The 21,412-nt window shown below is 38.3% G+C and overlaps 1 protein-coding gene across 4 annotated transcripts in view; it reads left to right on the forward strand.

Annotated features, from left to right (window-relative positions):
* HIVEP1 (HIVEP zinc finger 1) overlaps positions 1 to 21,412 on the forward strand; it is a 143,408-nt gene that overhangs the window by 84,033 nt on the left and 37,963 nt on the right. The window lies entirely within an intron of this gene.

Consider the following 21,412-nt stretch of genomic DNA (forward strand, 5'->3'; position numbering starts at 1 on the left):
ATCAGCTGTTAACCTTATGGGAGTTCCCTTGTATGTTATTTGCCATTTTTCCCTTGTTGCTTTTAATATTTTTTCTTTGTCTTTAATTTTTGTCAGTTTGATTACTGTGTGTCTCAGAGTGTTTCTCCTTGGGTGTATCCTGCCTGGGACTCTGTGCTTCCTGGACTTGGGTGGCTATTACCTTTCCCATGTTAGGGAAGTTTTTGACTATAATCTCTTCAAATATTTTCTCAGGTCCTTTCTCTCTGTCTTCTCCTTCTAGGACTCCTATAATGCAAATGTTGTTGCGTTTAATGTTGTCCCATAGGTCTCTTAGGCTGTCTTCATATCTTTTTATTCTTTTTTCTTTATTCTGTTTTGCCACAGTGAATTTCACCATTCTGTCTTCAAGGTCACTTATCCGTTCTTCTGTGTCAGTTATTCTGCTATTGATTCCCTCTAGTATATTTTTCATTTCAGTTTTTGTATTGTTCATCTCTGTTTGTTTGTTCTTTAATTCTTCTAGGTCTTTGTTCTTTAATTCTTCCAGGTCTTTGTTAAACATTTCTTGCATCTTCTTGATCTTTGCCTCCATTCTTTTTCCGAGGTCCTGGATCATCTTCACTATCGTTATTCTGAATTCTTTTTCTGGAAGGTTGCCTATCTGCACTAAATTTAGTTGTTTTTCTCGGTTTTTATCTTGTTCCTTCATCTGGTACATAGCCCTCTGCCTTTTCATTTTGTCTATCTTTCTGTGAATGTGGTTTTCATTCCACAGCCTACAGAATTCTAGTTCTTCTTGCTGCTGTTGGCTGCTCTCTTCTGGATGAGGCTATCTAAGAGGCTTGTGCAAGCTTCCTGATGGGAGGGACTGGTGGTCGGTAGAGCTCAATGGCTGTTTATTTTAAATAAATATATTTATAAATTCTACTTTTTAATATTAAATGCTCAAAAAATCATCATGTTTTCCTTGTAAAGTTGTTATTAGTTCATTCTTTTATTCAGTAATTTTTTATTATGCATCATCCGTTCTTTTTAGCCCTAGGAGATAGATAGGAAAGAAAAAGTCTGTACCTTAACGAAACCTGTTTAACTCAGCTCTTGCCCAAATTATCATAAAATCTGAATTGGTAGAATCAAAATTCATGAGGTTTTCTGTAGTCTGGCAGCAGTGCCTAACTAATTTCCCTTGGGAAAACAGGAACAGATTTTCTGTTTTTTAGAAAAAAAAGTCATCTCTTTTTTCTTCTCATGCTATATTACTTGGAATTTCAAATTTAAATATTCAGGTCTCCTGAAGTGTTCTTTTTTAGTGTAATAGGCAATGCTAATGGCTCACATAACAGGAAAATTAGTATTATTTTAATTATTTGTGCCATGTATATGAGTTAAAGGTATCATATGTCAATGCTGTCAGTATTTCGAGATTTAAAAATACTAAATCCCAAGAGATCATTGCTTTGCAACTAGACTGGTGCCAGCTTTATGGAAGATGATCTGCATAATGATAAACAAAGCACCTTTTAGTACATTTATGTAAAATAAATGTCTGTAAGTATTCTGTTCACGGTTTTTAAATGCAAAACGTAAAACTTTGCTTCCTACAAATTATGAGGGGCAAAAACCCTCAGTATATTTCCTATGAATCTTACTGATTACACTCTATGGTGTAATCATTTATTAAATTAGAGGCTAAAATAGTTAGCAAGATTAACTGTTATAGAATTCATTGAAAGGCTTGCATTCTTTTACAGTTTCATAGCCTATTCTGTTGACTCCAAAATGCTATTGATTGTAAGATGCAACGTGATTTCATGCACCATTTAGGAATGGAAAAAGTCACTGCCAGTTAAGTCAGGACACAGCGCCTTTATAATTGATTGGAAGGTGCCCCAGGGTTTCAGGGAGATTAAAATGTTCAAAACGCATTTGTTTAAGATTCTATAAAGTGTGTGTTTATGTCCACTGCTTCATTTTTTCACAAGAGAGATATGAAATAGTTCAGATTATGATGTATGGATTTGAGCTGCTTTGAGGACAGCATCTCTCAGGACTGTGGAAACCAAAGAAATGGGTCTCATTATGTTGGTTCACTTGGGGATTCATGGAAGAATGATAAGGAAAAAAGCCCAGATTATGTTTAATTTACCATCTTCACTTTCTTAGATAATTGACCTCATGCATATGCCTCTATTATTTTTTATATGAATCGTGTTGCAGACTGACTTAAAAGGATAATGTGTGTATTGCTGTTAATTTATTTAAGCTTTTCTCCAGCTTTGCTTCTGTATCCTATGTATGGGGCAAAAGAAAGAAAAAAAAAGAGAGGCGGGTTCAGATATTTATTGCCTACATGGAGACTTGTTCTTTTTTCTCATGTTTAGTCAGATCAGAGAAAGCAGTACACATGTTGCGTGGAAGTCAGGGATATAATTCTGGGGAAGAAAGAATAGAAAATAAAAGCAATGGGAAGGCAGAATCAGTTGAAGATAGGTAAACGATTGTGTGAAATTCTAGAAAATAAATCTTAAAAAAATTGAAAGCAAACAGCTGTGGAAACAACAAAATACCGTTTCACCCAAACAGGGCATTCTTTTGCTACTGTTTCAGTATTCAGAGTGTGTTTTGTTGGGCTATGCTATATATAAGAAGAATATCAAATTTTAAGGATGATAATTTAGAATTTTGCACTAACCACCAAGCATGGGATACAATAGTAGCTATTTCATTCAAGAAAAGATTTGGAAGAAGAAAATGAGACTCTCTTGATGAGTGAGAAAAGGCAGGAAGAGGACTGAAGAAAATTTAAATGAGAGCAAATGTATATAGTAACGTGTGCCTAGTTGGATGTTTAGCTAATGTGGAAAGGATTTGACAGATTGTATTGGAAGTACAGCTCTGCAAGGGAACCAAGAATGGGGGTGTTGCTATGGGTGTTTATTTCTTGAAGCCCACCACCTAGCATGAAGTTAGCCACTTAGTAACTGTTGACAAACCTCTTTAATGGCTTCCTGTGTCTCTTCAGTGTGAAGACAAGACAAAGCTCCCTAACACAGCCTATGAGATCTCATCCCTTAAGCTCTTCCCCTCACCGCTGCCACACAAGTGTCCTCATGAATGCTGTAGTTCAGTTTGCCCAATATCATATACTGGCACCTTCTATGGCTCCTAGTGCATACAGTAGGCATTTGGCAAATATTTATTAATAAATGAAGATGGATGGCTGGGTGGGTGGATGGAGGTGTGGTACGGATGGATTCCTTTACACAGCAGGCATGGCTTTTAAACAATATATACTTTTACTTTCTTCTGTTTTCGAAGTGTGTTTAAATCGATATATTTTATTTCTCCTACTGTAATCTAGACTGCATATCTGAAGTAAATTGTTTGATTATATCAAATTATCTCCAAAATTTAATCTATATAATTTAATTGTATATAGCTGCAGTGATATATAAAGATCATTTCTGTATGTCTCTCTAACAAAAATAAAAGCTTCATTCTTTAGTCTTTAGTAGAGACTGTGGACATCTAGTACAAATGAATCCTTTCTTTTGATTTTTCTGAACACTGAGATTAAGACTACTCTTGGTGTAGTTTATAATGTTTATATAACATTTTAGTTAACCTGGTGGGAAGTTGTGATGTTCTGAAGAATTGAGGAACTTTCTTAGAAAAATCACCAAGGTTTTTAGACTCTTTCTCAATGAAAACGAAGCAAAAGGATATGAATTTGTATTACTCTTTGGTCAGGGAAGTATGATTGTTATTTTGTAAACTTATTGTTTGAATCAAAGTCTGAATCAGCTTTCTACCAGGTAATCTTTTTAAACCTGCAGAAATATATCAGAATATTTGGTTTTTATTAGTGTCAGCTATCTTGTTGGCAACATTCACATTTTTATCTTTTGTTTCAACTCACTATTTTCATACAAACCATATTATAAGACATTAGAACAAGTTATAAAAATAGAAAATATACTTATTTTGTAACACCTCATCTCGATTGTTGTCAATTTTCTATTACCTTCTTTGCTAACTTGGCTAGAACATAGCCAAAGAGGACCTGTTTTGAAGTACAAGGTTGTTCTTACCATTTTTTCTGGGGTGCTCCTTAAAAGTCAGGTTGAAAGTGCTTATCAAAATGGCAAATAAGAAGGTTCAAATAACAAATGCTATAAGTATGCACTTGCTCTCCTTCTCTTAGTGGTATCTTTAAAAGACAGAGTTATGTCAAGTAAAAATTATATCATAGTATTGTTGGAGTGTAATGTTTATGGATATGATATGTATAACAATAATTCCACAGAAATAGGGAGAAAGAGACAGGAGGTATATAGTTGTAATGTTTCCACGTCTCACTGGAATTAAGTTAGATAAGTTAAAATGTAAGGTAAGCGCTGAAGCACTACAAAGGAAATAACTCAAAAAAATAGTGAAAAAAAATCATTGAAGAAATTAAAATGTTATATTAGAAAATACCACCTAATGTAACATAAAGCAGTAAAGCAGAAATGTAGGAACAAAAGAGATACAACATGTATTAAAAACAAAAAGTAACGTGGCAGAGGTAAATACAGCTATGTCAATAATAACATTACATGTGAATGGATTAAACAGTCCAGTCGAAAGGCAGAGATTGTCAGACTGGATAAAAAAACAAGATCCAGCTATATACTGTCTATGCTGAGACAAACTTTAGATTCAAAGACACAACTATCAATAGATTGAAAAAGACCAATAGATTGAAAGTAAAAGGATGGAAAAACCAGTAGATTGAAAATAAAAGGATGGAAAAAGATATGTCATGTAAATGGTAAGCTTAAGAAAGCTGAAATAGCTATACTAATATCAGACAAAAGAGACTTTAAATTTTAAAATGTTACTAGAGATAAACAGGGGCATTTTGTAATGATAAAAGTATCACTCCATCAGGAAGACACAACAGTTATAAACATAACAGAGCCCCAAAATATATGAGATAAAACTGACAGAAACGAAGGGAGAAATAGACAATTCAATAGGATAGTTGGAGACTTCAATACTCTACTTTCAATAATGGATGGAACAACTAGGCAGAAGGTCAACAAGGAAATAAAAGACTTGAACAACACAATAAACCAGCAGCCCTAACAGACATCCATAGAGCATTCCATCCAACATCAGCAGAGTACACATTCTTCCCCAGTGTACATGACACATTCTCTGGGATAGACCATAACCTAGGCCATAAAAATTTTTATCAGTAAGTTTAAGAGGAATGACATAATATAAAGTTTGTTTTCTGACCACAATGGAATGAAATTAGAAATCAGTAACAAAAATTGTACTTATCTGAAAATGTCCTTCTGATGCTATGGTAGTCAGTAGAGTAAAACTTTTATGTGCAGATGATTCAAAGATTTTCAAAACAAGTAGACTGAACATTGCTATGAAATTGATAAAAGGGATTCTACATTAGATTCTCTATCTACACATGAGGAAGCTAACACAGATAAAGCCCACTGGAAATACTTTCTTTGAAACAAAAATACAGCTTGCTTTAACAATTTTTTTAAAGACTACAATTGCTCCAAAAGAACATAGAGTTGTTCTAAAGCATTTCCTTAAGTAATGTAGCAAGAAGGGGATTATTTGGTTCTACACTCCAGAGAAATATATTTGGAACTCTCTCATCTCTTTTCTTTTGAGTAAGATAGAGTCAGAACATCTTAGCTGCTGAAACTTTTAGCAGAAAAATAAACTTGTGACCCAGTTTGGTTACCTTGGGTCTTAAGGATATACTACTGAAGAGATATAATTTCTTAAGGATATACTACTGAAAGAGATATAATTTTATTTTTCTACGTTGACTTAATATTCTTTATTTTAATGGTATTCAGTTTATTTCAAATAATAATTCTTATTTTATATTCTAATACATGGAACATATTAGAATAATGTAAGCTCTTTTATAAACTAAGACATCAAACAAAATATATGTTTATGATTTTTTATTAGAAGAGTATTAAAATTCAGTTTCACTGAAGATAAAATACACGTGTTAATCAGTATTATTCAGTATTCAGTTTGGTATTATAGAAAATGAATGCGAAAATACTGGTTTACGTATTGTGTTCTAGTATCACAATTCAACCGATGATGATGATATAATGATAATAATGGTAATAATAATATCATCAACAATAGCAATGTTAATGAGCTTAAATTGAAGTTCTGGACACCACACCACGCTTTCTACATGTATTATCTCAAAAAACCCTCACAACCCTATGAGATGCCATTATGTGCGTTTTACAAATGAAGAAGCACAGTGACAGAGCTTCCCTAAGGTCACATAGCTAGTAAGTGGTCAAGCCAGGACTTAAAACCAGGCTTTCTTCTGTCCAAAGTCCACCGGGGACATATTTGCGTAATGATGGTTTGGTGAAAGAACAAGCAGCAGTGATCACTGGGTACAAGAGAAGGATGGATCTAGGATAATTTCTGGCTTTGGAATGGCTGTGCCATGCACTGAGATTGGCCTGTAATGTTAAATCTGTTTTGATGTGTCAGGACTTAATTGATTCTGTTGGGTGGTTTTCCTTATGTTTAATATGAAAGTTTACTGTAACTTACTTGAAAGTTGAATGTTTGCAAAGGAAGAAGAGCATGTATATGTCTTCAGTAGGTGTATTGTTATTTTCTTCCTTAATTAGAGGCTTGTTCAAGCTTGTGCCTTCTTGGGTCGATTGCATTTATAACTTCTTATATTCTATATGTTATACAAGTATCCAAATATTTTAAGATGGAGGATAACCTTCTCTTATAATTTTAAATAGTTTTTTTCTGTTATGTCCTACCCTTTTTCATTTCTTTTTTAAAAATGTATTTTATTTATTTTATTATTATTTTTTTTTTATGGCCGCACTGCGCAGCATACGGGATCTTAGTTCCCTGACCAGGGATCAAACCCACACCCCCTGCAGTGGAAGCACAGAATCTTAACCACTGGACCACCAGGGAAGTCCCCCTTTTTCCTTTCTGAGAACATTTATTATTGATTAGATTGATTTTTTAAATAAGTATATTTATTTTTGGCCACGTTGGGTCTTCATTTCTGCGCACGGGCTTTCTCTAGTGGTGAGCAGGGGCTACTCTTCATTGCGGTGCACAGGCTCCTCATTGCGGTGGCTTCTCTTATTGCGGAGCACGGGCTCTAGGCGTGCAGGCTTCAGTAGTTGTGGCACGTGGGCTCAGTAGTTGTGGCTCGCAGGCTCTAGAGCACAGGCTCAGTAGTTGTGGCGCACGGGCTTAGTTGCTCTGCGGCATGTGGGGTCTTCCTGGAGCAGGGCTCCAACCCACATCCCCCTACATTGGCAGGGGATTCTTAACCACTGCACCACTAGGGAAGCCCTGATTTTTTATTTAATTAAAATTTTCAAACATAGTTGTTACTTATTCTATTTAAAAATTTTTCAATTTGATTTATCTCTGATTTTATTTTTGTTTTTATTTTTTATTCCTACAGTCAAAATTCTTTCTCTGAAATTATATTGACTGCTTAAGAAATTTTCTTTTATATATAAAAAAGTTCTGCAGATTTATTTGCCTTTGAATGACTACTAACACAAATACTTGAGTACCTATTTTGTCTCTATCTGCTAGGTTTTGGTCTATATTTTAAATTATTGTTAAATAAGCAGTTATTTGTTGGGTTCTTAATTTGCTAACTACCTGCTTTGGGGTTGAGTATTTCATTACACATTTATTTGTATGTGAACAATACCCGTGCATGATGAATTTAAAAATACAGAACTCCAGGTGACAGAGGTGTGCCATCTCTATACTCCGATCCCGTAGTGTTTTAATTTTTTTGAAACTTAACGAAATTTTTATTTTAACAAAGATTTTGTAATGTATAAAATTTAGTATGTCTTTATTCTCCTACATTTTCCTTTTCTGTTAAAACCTATATTCTTTTCCTGTTTCCTGATTTTTTTTTTTTTTGCTACATCATAGCCTGTTAATGGTGAATTCAGATTCCCTCCCTCACCCCATAATTATTTTTCTATTTCTTATGAACAGTTCTTTAAAATGTATTCTGTTGCCTATTTGTTATGCTGTAAAAGTTTAATGTTGTATCTTGCATTGTATAAACCCTTGACTAAATGATTCTAGTTGTTACTTTGGAGGAGTTGATCTCAAATTCCACTTATATCCCATTCCTGCTTTTCTTTTCAGGGCTGAGGTTCTTGTTCAGAGTTGCTGCTATGTTCTGATTGTTTTGTAGCGTATTTCCCCCATTAGGAATATTGTCAAAGCTTTGAATCTATTTTGGTTAGTAAAACTAAACTTATTCTTCACTCAATGCTGCAAGAACACTGACCTTCCTCTCCATGTGCCTTTAGTGAAGCATGGTGATGCTCCGAGAGGCTGCTGTTGTGTCAGATGCTGGCTCCAAGCTTTTGGGGCTCTGCATCCACAGCATTTGTTCCTTCCTCTCTTATGGGTGTGTCCATTTACTCTGCTTTTGACTTACATGCTATTATTATCATGTATTTGAATTCCACCTATATCTTTTATTACTTTTATGCAGTTGCTATTCATCTTCATTTTTCACACTCATTAATCACTTTGGGACTCATTTCGTCTTACATCTCTAGTTTCCCATGTGGGATAATTTTATTTTATATGAAGAATTGTCTTTAGTTTTCCATTAGTGCAGGTCTGTTGTGACATTTCAGATGACAAATTATTTCAAGTATCATTTATTAGAAAATGTCTATTTCTTTTTCATTCTTGAAAAATACTTTTCCTGAGTACAGAAGCATAGGATTCTAGCTTGGCAGTTTATTTCCCTGAGTACATTGTTGCTGTTGAGTTGTCACGTGTGAGCCTAATTATTGCTTGTTTGAAGGTAATCTGTCTTTATAATTAAATTTTCTGTTACTGGTAAGACTTTTGGCCTCGTCTCTGACTTTTGCAGCTTCATAGTGATGTGCTGCATAGGTGTGATTTCTCTGTGTTTATCTTGCTTGTGGTTTATAGTACTCTCAAATCTGTAGATTCATGTGTTCCATTAGTTTTTGAAAATTTTTAGACCTTATCTCCTCAGATATTACTTCTGCCCAATTATTTATCTCCTCACCTTCTGAGATTTCATTTCCAGCCTTTGCAATTTATCCTCTTTGTTTTAGATCTAGCTCCTGAATTTTGCATTCCTTTGTCTCCTAGCATTGAGTTGGCCAAAAAGTTCGTTTGGGTTTTTCCATAATATGTTATGGAAAAACCCAAACGAACTTTTTGGCCAACCCAATACTTTATTCCGTGTTGTTTCTTTTGACTTCCGTCTCAGTTTCCTATTGTTTTCGGCTGTTACGTTCTGAACTTAAATCCCTCCAGTGAGGTCTAAATTTGATTGTATTTTTTCAGTTCTGTAATTTATATTTGGCTTTTCAAATATGTTGTCTCTCGTTTCATACTTCTCAGTTCTCCTCTGGAATTTTCAGTATGCTTGTCCTTGAACAAAATAAGCACGTCTATTTTTAAGTCTCTATATTAATTCCAATATATTGAACCCCTGTCAGTTTATTTGTAATGTTGGTTGTTTCATGTTGAATTCTCTTCTCAGGTGCCTGGTTATCTTTGAATATGAGTTAGACATTCTATTTGAAAAACTAATGAAATAGTTTGATGCCTAAGTTGATGATACCTTCCTCCAAAGAAGGTTTTAGTTTGCTCCTACCAGGTTCCTAGGAGGACTAGCCAATACAGTATCAACTTAATCAAGTTTGGGGTTTGTGGATTTTCTGGGTCCCTGAAAGTGAGTTACAGTTCATGCAAAGGCTGGTCTACATCAGTTCTCGCGTTCCTAGAACGAAGCCCTTCCAGATCTCGACTGGAAACGTAGGTTTTCATAGGGACTCCATGCATGGCCTGCCCTGGGTTCTGTCATTTATACCCTTCACTTCTTTAGATTGTCCAAAGAGCTGCTCAGCTTTTCATTGCTCCTTCTGGTTAAGCAAAACCTCTCTGAGCAAAAGGAGCCCCAGATGCTGATTTCACTTTTTGGACTTTTATCCTCCCCTAGATCTTGGCCGAGTACCTTTTCATTGCCTTCTTAATGGTTTGGTGCCTTTAAACTGATAATGTTCATATTTTGTTTAACTATTCTGATGTTCTCAGGGAGGATCATTTGATTTACTTAATTTGTCATTACTAGGAGTCCCTTAGAAATGTTATTATAGTTAGAATATTAACTTGTTGTCAGCCTATATGTTGCAATACTTTTCTCTGTCATTTGCTTTTCTATGTTGAAGTGTTTTTGATATACACTGAGAGTGTTTAACTTTTATATATTAAAGTGGTTTTTCTTTTGCTTGTTTTTTGGGTTTTTTGTTTGTTTGTTTGTTTTGCTTAGTAAATGTGTTTCCACTCTCAAAATTAGCTAAATAGTTATCCATATTTTTCCAGTTCTTTCTGTGGTTTTATTTCTTACACTGAGTTCATTTAACTTATTTTGGAACGTGGTGTCTGCTTAGCATCTACTTTACTTTTTTGTCTCGTGAAACCTGCATTGCGTATTTTAGAACTACATTATCCTTTTACCAAGATTTTGAAATATGCCACTTTTTCATATATTAAACGCATATATAGTCTTTCTATGGATTTTCAGTTTAACCATTAATTTTTTTTTTTTTTTTGGCGGTATGCGGGCCTCTCACTGTTGTGGCCTCTCCCACTGCGGAACACAGGCTCCGGACGCGCAGGCTCAGCGGCCATGGCTCTCGGTTCCAGCTGCTCCGCGGCATGTGGGATCTTCCCGGACTGGGGCACGAACCCGTGTCCTCTGCATCGGCAGGCGGGCTCTCAACCACTGTGCCACAAGTGAAGCCCTTAACCATTAATTTTGAGAAAATACTTTACTATTTAATCTCTTTCTTTATATAATTCTTTTTCAGAATTTTATTGTCTAATTTAGAATATCTATTCTCCCAGGTGAAGATTAGAGTCATGTCATATTTTTTAAAGAGCAAATCTTAAAAATTGTTTGCAATTGTATAAAATTTAGACATTTGGAAAGAATTGATATCCTCAAAATATTGATTCTCTCCAGGAGCATGATGTGTTTCTTCATTTTGTAAGTACCTTTTGAAATCATATCAGAAGACTTTTAAATTTTCTGTATGTTTTGAATATTTTGTGCTAAATTTATTTCTAGGCATTTTTCTATTTTTATTGCTGTTATAAATAGAATATTTTTTCATTGTATTTTCTGGTTTTGGTATAAGCAAAAAGGTTGATATATGTATGTTTTGGGTGGGCAGCTGACTTACTGAACTCTTGTTAGATGTAGTAGAGTTTCAGTTACTTCTCCTAGGTTCTCCAGGAGACCATTATGTGATCAGCAAATAATGCCGTTTTCTTCCTTACCATCATTTGTATCTTATTTCTTTTTATTCTGTTATTGTATTAGCTAGATAATTTGGAGACATGATTAAAAATTATAGAGATTATTACAAGAATCTTGTAGTTGTCCCAGACCTTAGGGATTTCTCTCGTGTTTGATTTTGAGTATTGCCTGTCATTGGTGTGGTAAATATTCTTTATCATGTTTTCCTAGTGCTCTGAAGGTTTGTTTTGATTTTTCTAATTCCCCTATGACTTCCTCTTTAACCCCTAGGCTATTTGGAAATATGTTGCTCAATTTGCAAATATTTGGGGATTTTCCTGATGTCTTTCGGCTGTTTATTTCTCATTTAATTTGTTGTGGTCAGAGAACATAGAAAGTTATTTTTTTGGGCAACAGACTTTGTTTTTAAGTTTAAATAGTCATATGTGGCCAGTGGCCCCCTATGATAGTTTCCTGTTGCTGCCTAACTAATTACCATAAGCTTAGCAGTTCAAGAAACACTTCTTATCTTATAGTTCTGTAGGTCAGAAGCCTGACATGGTCTCACTGGGCTGCAGTCGAGGTGTCAGCAGGGCCATGTTTCTTTCTGGAGGCTCTAGGGGAGAATCTGTTTCCTTGCTCTTAGGCAGAATTAAATCCTTGTGTGCGCCTGAGCTCCTCCTCTCAGTTCAAAGCCATTCCCAGCCTCTTGAATTCACCTGTGTTCCTTGAAGCCTGGTTCCCCTCCTCTTCAAAGCTAGAAATGGCAGGTCAAGTCTCTCATACTTCACATCTCTTTCCTGCCCCTTCTGTCAATTGACTAAGTTTGAAGAGGTCCTGTAATAATCCAGGATAGTCTCCCCACTTTAGTACCTTAACCTTATCACACCTGCAAAGTCCCCTTTGCCACGTAAAGGGGCTTATTCTCAGGTCCCTTGGATTAGGGTGGACTTTTACAGAGCCATTATTCACCTACCAAACTGCTGTATTGTGCACTACAACTTTACGTCGTATTATATTTTAAAGCGATGACATTTTTAAAATTCTTTTTAAAATTTCCTTTCGTTTTTATCATTTTCAGAGCTCTTTATTTCTTTATTTATATGTATAGCTCCACATTAAAGTTTTAACCTTTCAGTACAGGTCTGCTGGCAGTGAATGCACTCAGCTTTTGTTTTTCCCAAAAAAAGTGTCTGCTTTGGGCTTCCCTGGTGGCGCAGTGGTTGAGAGTCCGCCTGCCAATGCAGGGGACACGGGTTCGTGCCCCGGTCCGGGAAGATCCCACATGCCGCGGAGCGGCTGGGCCCATGAGCCATGGCCGCTGAGCCTGCGCGTCCGGAGCCTGTGCTCCGCAACGGGAGAGGCCACAACAGTGAGAGGCCCGCGTACCGCAAAAAAAAAAAAAATGTCTGCTTTGCCTTCATTTTTTGAAAGCTATTATTTTTTGATGTAGAATTCTGGGTTGGCAGTTTATTTTTTCTTTCAGTAGTGTTAAAATGTCACTCCATAGTTTCTGTTGAAAATTTGGCTTTAATTTTTATCTTTGATTCTCTGTATAATTTTTCTACCCTCTGGGTGCCTTTACCCAGCTTTTCTCTTTACCTTTAGTTTTCAGCAGTTCGAATATGATTTGTCTAGGTGGTTTTTCTCCTTTTCTTTTTTTTAACTTTTATTGCTTTTTTGTTTTTTTTCCACCTTCTTTCCTCATTCTTAATCTTTCTTATTCTTATTCATTCCATGGGGGTTCTCTAAGCTCTTTGGATCTATGGTTTGTTGTTTATTTTTGGAAAATTCTTGGCCATTATTTCTCACATATTTCTGCCTCCCTGTTTGTTCTTTCTTCTCCTCCTGTGATTCCAATTATACATGAGACCATTTGATATTGTCCTGTGGCTCTTAGATGTTTTGTTCCTGTTTTTTCCCCCCCATGTTACTTTTCTTCTTTGTGTTCTGTTTGGTTTATTTTTATTGGCCTATCTGTAAGTTTACTTATTCCTTAGTTTTGTTGAGTCTGTTAATGAGCCAATCAAAGGCTTTCTTTATCTCTATTCCTTTGTCTTATTTCTAGCGTTTTTGTTTGACCCTCCCACTCTGTTTAAATTCCCATTTGTGAATGTATGTTGTCAATGTTTTCCATGGATATTTTAACATATTAATTATAGTTATTTAAACTTCCCCATCTGAGAGTTCTGACATCTGGATCATCTCTGAGTCTGGTTCTTTTGGTTGCTCTGTCTCTTGACAGTGGGTTGATAGTGCACGTATCTTAACTTTTTATTGAATTTTGGGAAGTGCGTGCCTCACGGTAGGTACTGAGTTCAGTAGTTTTTAATAGCTGAAAATGGGCACTGCTCTTCTGTCAGGTCATCAGGTGGGGAGTTGAGGCAACATGCTCAGGAGTGGGGCTGCATTAGGATTTTGGTCCACTGTGTTTATCTTCAGTGCACCATGCTGGCCTCCAGTTCTTCTATCAGTGGCCTGCCCTTTCCCTGTGCTTATAGCAATGCTGGGATATGGAGTCTCCCCCTCCTTGCCCCTCTGCTCGTAGTAGAGCGCCGTGCAAGGCTGTCGTCGGGCAGGTGAGGACTGCTCTTTATCCTGGTGCAGCCTCAGTCGGAGGCAGTTCCGTGTTCCCTGCTGCTCTCCCAGGGTAGCAGACCTCTCATTGTACGTGAATGGGATTTTGGTCCCAGGACAGTTTGCTACCTCCCCTGGGATAGAGATTTCCTGGTCTGCTCTCCCCCAAGTCACAGTGGGTTTTACCCAAGGCTGCTGCTCTTTTCCCAGCAGCTTAAGCCTTCAGGCTTTTGCTCCACATCAGAGAAGCGTTCAGGCAGGGCCCGGGGCTTGGCGCCTTTTCTGCAGTGGCAGCTGAGCCCCTCCCGCGTGCCCGCCATGAGCACCTGGGGGAGGCCTACAGAACAGAGCCTGGGTGTGGGTGTGAAGCCCCCTGTGTCCAAGGCCAGGCCTGTCCACCCCACGCTCAGCCTCCAGCAGTTTGTTGCAATTCGGGGTGATGCTTTCTCACTCGTTCGCGAGGCTGGCACGTCTTCCTCCACATTCTCCTCCCCACTTGCCCCAGCGGAGCTGGTCCACACATCCCTCTGTGGGGTTCAGGCTGTTTGGTTGCCTTGTGATTCTGCTTTATGGTGAACTCAAGAGAAGTTCTGATTTTTGTGATATTTCTGGCTTTTTCTTACTGTTTGGGTCAGGGCAATGCTTTTCGAGTTTCTATATCCTCAGGCAAGAATGGATGTTGAATTTTATTAAATATCATTCACCCTTATTCAGAATGGTCATGTGAGTTTCTCATTTATTCTTCCTGATGTGGTGAAGTATATCAATAGGTTGCCTGATATTAAATTCATCCCTTATTTTCTCTTACTCAGAGAATTCTTTCATTAGCAAATATTTTTTTAACACCTATTAAGGGCTGGATGTATAGGGATGAATAGTAAACATAAGATCTTATAAATCTTATATTCTAATCAGAAGGTAGACAAAACATATAAGTAGATAAATAGGGCATTTCAGATTGTGATCATAATTATGAAAAATAAACAGGGTTTGGGCAATATGGGGCAACTAATGTAGGCAGGTAACACTGATGTTAGGATTTAAAGGTTGAAAGTGATCCCGGCATTTAGAGTTGAGAGTAGGGAAGGCTTTTCAAGAGATGGCGAGTCCAAGTTCCCAGGGGCAGGAAGGAGACAGGCCTGTTGAGGCATCAGAGTTCACCCACCATGGCTGAAGCATAGTGAGGAGAGGGGAACGGTGTGGAGGGGGCTCGGGAAGCTGGGTAGAGGACCACGCTGTGTTTTGGTGTCTTAGATGTTTGAATTCCATTCCGTGAGGAATGGGAAGAACTTGGAGATGGATGTGGCTTTCTGTCGCTTGCTAAGTGAAATTAGTTGTTCCCATATCTTACGTGGTCGGTCCCTGGCTGCTGTACTTCTAGTGTGGTTCTTCATTGCACGTTAATTTATTTGTTATCCGTCTTGCATTTTCAGTCTCTTTCTCTCTGCTGACTTTTACTTCCTGTTTATAAGCCCACTCAACACCCCTTATCCTACAGAAACCTTGCTATGACCTCCTCTCCTCTGGTACTGGCATCCTGCCTTTCTCTCTCCCTCCCTTCACGGCCAGATTCCCAGCGCGTGGTCTGTATTTGCTTGCCCTGCACTTCCCCAGGCCCTCCCTCACTCCTTGCCCTTTTGTGATATGGTTTTTATCCCCTGGACCCAAGTGACGACTGCTCTGAGATAACAGCCCCCCAAGCCCAGCAGCCTCGTGTCTCGTCCTGTTTATCTGAATGTGATATGTAACACTGTTGCCCACATCTTCCTCCTTGTAAGTCTCTAAACCCTGGCTTCCTGAGCACTTCACTGTCACATATTTTGTCTTACGTTTCTTATTACTCCCTGTTTCTTGTCGTTTCTAGCTCACCCTTAAATATAGGGATGACCCAAGCCTCTGATGCCAGACTTCTCTCTACTGTCTATTCTCTGTGGCTTCTCATTTCTGTACTTTTATAGAAACAGCACTCACTACGTGCTCCCAGATCTGTGCCTCTAGCCCAGACTTCTCTGTGGGTAAAGGAGAGAATATGCATATATACTTAATATGTCATAGTTTTCACATTGCTGTGTAATCTCTGTAATTATTTTACATGGATGTATAATGTTAAGTGGCTGTGCCGTAGTTAGCCTGTCCATTTCCTGCTGAAAATTTCTAATCCAGGGTCTGCAGCTCCAATTTATAATTGTACACAAGGATATTGAGCTTGAGATTTGGTGGAATGGAAAGTGAGTTGAGTTTTTTCCCCCTCCCAAACTAGCTCAGTCCTCCCAGAGAACAGGAAACCTCAGCAGAATCTTTGGCAAAACTTTCTCAGGCTTTCTTGCTTTGAGAATCAGCTAAGAGGCCCATTGTCACTACCTGAGTTCAAGGTAGCACTTTAACTCTTGCATGAACGACTGAAAGGCCTTCTAAATGGTCCCCCTACCTCTGATCTCTTGATGCTCTGACACAGTATGCCATCAATTGTTAGAAAACAGGTGGTCCTTGTGTCCCCAAGACCTAAGAGAGATCTGAAGCTTTTTACACTGATGTGTCTTGGAGTCAGCTGGAAAAAGATATTCACCTTCAGTCAAGGCAGGGTTTTAAACACACTGTTAGATTGTAGGTCACCATACTTGAGAATATCCAAACGTGAGAATATCCTTTGTCATACTTTAGCTCCTATTTCCCTAACCATTCACCTTTTTCCAGTCAGGTGGCCTCTGCAGTCTCTCCAAGCTGTTCTCAACCTCCTACTTGGTGGAGAGCTGGCTTGTTTATAAAGCCCAACAAGTCAGGGATTCTGACAGTGGCTATGCTGCCAATCTTGGTCCCTCTTCTAAGTGCGATTTGTGTCTTTTAAATGAATTCCTCTTTGGATCTCTGACCTGTTGATGCCTCAGAATTTCTGCCTGATGGTCAGCCATTTCCAGCAGCATGCTGACCAGAATATAATTTTCAGCAGTTGGTCGACCTTGATGTTGAGCCTTTCCCACCCGCTTCCTGGTCTGAGTGTGCATGCTCACTGTGTAAGGAAGGAGGGTTGTGCTTCATCCTTCACACAGAGAGGGTTATGGGCCCCCAAGGATGTCCAGCCCTAGTGTTGGTAAAAAGCAGCAGCTCTGGAATCACATGGTGATAACTATAAAGCAGCGTTTGTCCCGTGAGGCAGAGGGAAGGCCTGTGCCCTGGGAGGTGGGAGAGTGAGCATCATCCTGGTACACCTTCCACCACTGTCTCACGGTCTTTCTTTCTGCTTCCTTTAATTTATTTTCACGTTAGTCTACCAAAATAACAAATTGCCCTTAAAAGTAATGAAAAACCTAAGCACTGATGGTAAAGAGCTGCTCCCCTCCCATCTTCCACCCCAAGCTGTATTTCTGCTTTGAGGCATTCTGGTCTATACCCTCTCTTAACTCTATGGCCTGCGATAACTGTATACCGTATGTTGTTGACGTAGCCACAATGTTTGATTATTACATTCTTTCCTGTAAGGGCGGGAGAAAATAACTCCAGTCACGCTTTGATAGGTTTGAAATTAATCAAGATTAAGTTGAGTTGAAAAAACTATCCTGAGTGTATGATTCTCCAAGACCCAAGGGTCTGCTACCTCACACTTCAGGGCATTGGTTCCCCAGAGGAGGCTTGTATCCCTGATTCCTAGCCAGAAGCCTTAGCCATTCACTCTGTGCACTCCAGCCAAGGGATGGAGAGTAACGATCCCATGCAACTTGCCTTAATTCCACCTCTAGAATAATAACGTGGGATTCACCTCAGATGTGCCTGGCACCTTCCCTCTTTACATCGGTCTCATCTGCTCCACCACCCTCTCCCCTCCTGATAGCAGCAACAGCAACAACAAGCTCCTTGCCTGTAGAGACTAATCCAACATCGAAGGTCATCCCCTTTCAACCACCCATGATGGAGTGGACGTTACCCCTTGAATGAGGGGAGTGAACCCTGGTAAAGGAGATCCAACAAATCTTAGAAGAGCGAACACAACTCAGAAAAACACTGTTGGGAACATATTCTCCATTGAATGCCACTCCCTGTGATGCCCCATGATCTCAGGCAATAGAAAAGCCTGATGTGATGAAGAGAACGTGAAAAGACAGACCAGAAACTCAGCCTTAAAGGAAACATTACTTCAGAAACAGAAGCTTTTTTTTTAAGCATTGAACTTAATAAGAACATAAATTTATTAAAGCAACAGTTCAAATATAATATGAGACAGTAAAAGGAGATGATATGGGCAATGTGGAACTTAGGGAACAAAATGAGAACAAAGCAACGTCAGTCCAAAACCAATAAACGAATTTGAAACAGCAAGGAATTTAATGGCCTGAAAATCAAATTACTGATGTAAGGGAAGAAACGTTAGATAATTCTAGAAAGAGCGAAGGAGAAAAACAAAAAGATTGAAGAGATTTAGATCATCATAAGGGTGGTCCTGCACAAAGGTCATTTTTTTTTGCCTACGTTGGGTCTCGGTTGCTGCACGCGGTCTTTCTCTAGTTTCGGCGAGTGGGGGCTACTGGGCTCTAGGTGTGCGGGCTTAATTGCTTCGCGGCATGTGGCATCTTCCCAGACCAGGGCTCGAACCCGTGTCCCCTGGATTGGCAGGTGGATTCTTAACCACTGCGCCACCAGGGAAACCCCATAAAGACAATTGATGTCAGTAAAGTAAAAGAGCCAACCCCAAAGAAAACAATTGGCCAGAAAATGTATTTGAAGAAATAATAAAAGAAAATTTTCCTGAAATAAACTAAATGAATTTTCTTTTAGAGGTCATTGTGTTCCAGGAAAAAAATGAAACGTTGTACAGTGGTAAACTCTGAGCTGACTTCTAGTGATGTTATTAGACTTTGAAAATAAAGGTTTTTGCAGATACGCTGGCAGAAAAAAGGCAAGTCACCTCAAGGAGGAGAAACTACCAGTCAGGCTGGCAGCAGGCTTCTCTCTACAAGCTTCATTGCCAGAAAGCAAAGGAGTGTGCAAAGTTTTGAAGGAAAGAAGTGGTATATTAGCACCAGGTCTTAAAATTCAAATAGAGAACGAAGGGTAAACAACTATGCAAATAGAATGTAAATGTTATAAACATTCATCAAAGAGAGATGAGTCCGTCTTCATCTAAGATTGAAACATGGTGCGTAAAATCTGTTTAAAATGCGTTTTTTCAAATTCTTAACTTTAGAGGAATTATGTCTATAAAGAAATAGGGATCTTAAGTCATTCCTTCCTTTTCACTTCAGCTTCATTTTCTTTAAGTACAAAGTTGAATTGTACTTCTTAAAACAAAAAAAATACATAGAATGTTCCCTTTAAAACTTAATGTAGGGTTTCCCTGGTGGTGCAGTGGTTGAGAATCTGCCTGCTAATGCAGGGGACATGGGTTCGAGCCCTGGTCCAGGAAGATCCCACATGCCGCAGAGCAACTAGGCCCGTGAGCCACAACTACTGAGCCTGCGCGTCTGGAGCCTGTGCTCCGCAACAAGAGAGGCCGCGATAGTGAGAGGCCCGCGCACCGTGATGAAGAGTGGCCCCCACTTGCCACAACTAGAGAAAGCCCTCGCACAGAAACGAAGACCCAACATAGCCAAAAATAAATAAATTAATTAATTAACTCCTACCCACAACATCTTCTTAAAAAAAAAAACTTAATGTGGTATTTCTGGTTTTAGCTGTGGGTTGAATTTTTGCATTTTTTTCTTTGGAGTGTAAGCCATTGTTTAATTTTTTTTTTTTTTTACACGTAACTTTACCTAAAAATAAAATCTTATTACAGAAAGTATGTAAAACATAACAAAATAAACCTATCTACCCCACCCAAGGCTCTGGTTGCATAGGGTGGTGGTTGGGCTTGGCATGGGCAGATTTTTTAAAAATCTCTTGTGTTTCTGCTCTGACAGTTGCCTGAGTTGGGAACTGCCGTTCCTCCAGGTGGCTGCTGGGCTCTGCTTTTGTATTTATTTTAACAGCCTAGTGGCTCTCACTTTTGTTTCAACCCACCTCCGAGCTCCCGGGAAGTGAGTAGGGAAACTAAGCACCCGAGACGCTGATCATCATTTTTCGTTTTGCCTGCTTTCTTGTATAGTTAACGAGAGGCATAAAGTACATCACCGACTTTATTGCATTCATCCTGAAGAGGGAAAACCACTGGGCAAACATCATTTTATAAATGAGTGGGTTGAAGAATAAAAAAGGTTTGCTCAACATCATTTTGTAGAGGTATCAACAATATGATACTTTTTTTTCTATTTTTCTTTAGCTCAAATAGTTTCATCATGAGACACCCCGCCCACCCTTTTATTTGCCCTTCTGATTATGGTGGGTAAATGTATCTTTAGTGGATTAGTATGCAATTTTTAATTAAACTAATACATGAAATCACATAAACTGATGTCACAAGATGACCAGAATATTTTATTTTATGTAAATTCTTCTGTTAATGCAAAGCGGTTATTTTGGTATAGACATTTTGGTCTAATATGAATTTTTAATAGGTACATTGTAACAGCTATTTGAAAATAATGAGGAATTAGAGTATTTGGCTTTTCTACAAGTAAGTAATATAAGCTTGAATAATTTTTGTTTACGTGCCCGAGGATCCAACAAATCAAAACAAACGAAATTATGGCAAAAGCAGTTATTGCTCAAAACTACAATACTTGACAGAGATTGTGGTGGTTGATGCCATTTAAATGGTGATTTATTTCAACACAGCAAGAAATGGAGGTAGTTTCATCTCTTCTCTCCTGTTATAAGTTCTGTCTGTCTACCTACTCACCTATCATTAGTGGCAAAGAAACATAGCCATTGAATATTTTGTTCAATTAAAATGGTGATTTTTATTTTAAAACTAAGGGCCATTACAACATTAGGACTTTAAAATTGTGTTGGTGAAGAACCACAAGTAAGTATATTATTTTACTTTCATATTTTTCTGTTTATTGATATAACTGCTATTCAGCAATTCTTCAGGGTTCTATCAGTGAATATCCCATGATCATCTGAGGTATCTGTGTCTAAAAATTATTGTATAGTAACCTTTTTTCTCGTAAGAATATCAGTATTGCCTATTTTGGAGCAATACTGTTATGTAGTAACTTGCTGAGAAGTTTGCTTTAAGAGATACTAGGGCTTCCCTGGTGGCGCAGTGGTTGAGAGTCCGCCTGCCGATGCAGGGGACAGGGGTTCGTGCCCCGGTCCGGGAAGATCCCACATGCCGCAGAGCGGCTGGGCCCGTGAGCCATGGCCACTGGGCCTGCGCGTCCGGAGCCTGTGCTCCTCAATGGGAGAGGCCACAGCAGTGAGAGGCCCGCATACCGCAAAAAAAAAAAAGATACTAAATGTGATAAGACAAATACCCAGCATTAAAGGTTGAATTTTCTTCTTTGTGGGCCAGCTCTCTTAAGACTATTGTGTAGGGTCTTCAGCTGCAAGGGTGAAGGGGGAGGATAATTTAGTTTTGAAACATCAGGTTCCAGGACTGTGGTGAGA

This window comes from Stenella coeruleoalba, assembly GCF_951394435.1.
Source record: "Stenella coeruleoalba genome assembly, chromosome: 10".
Classification (NCBI taxonomy): domain Eukaryota; kingdom Metazoa; phylum Chordata; class Mammalia; order Artiodactyla; family Delphinidae; genus Stenella; species Stenella coeruleoalba.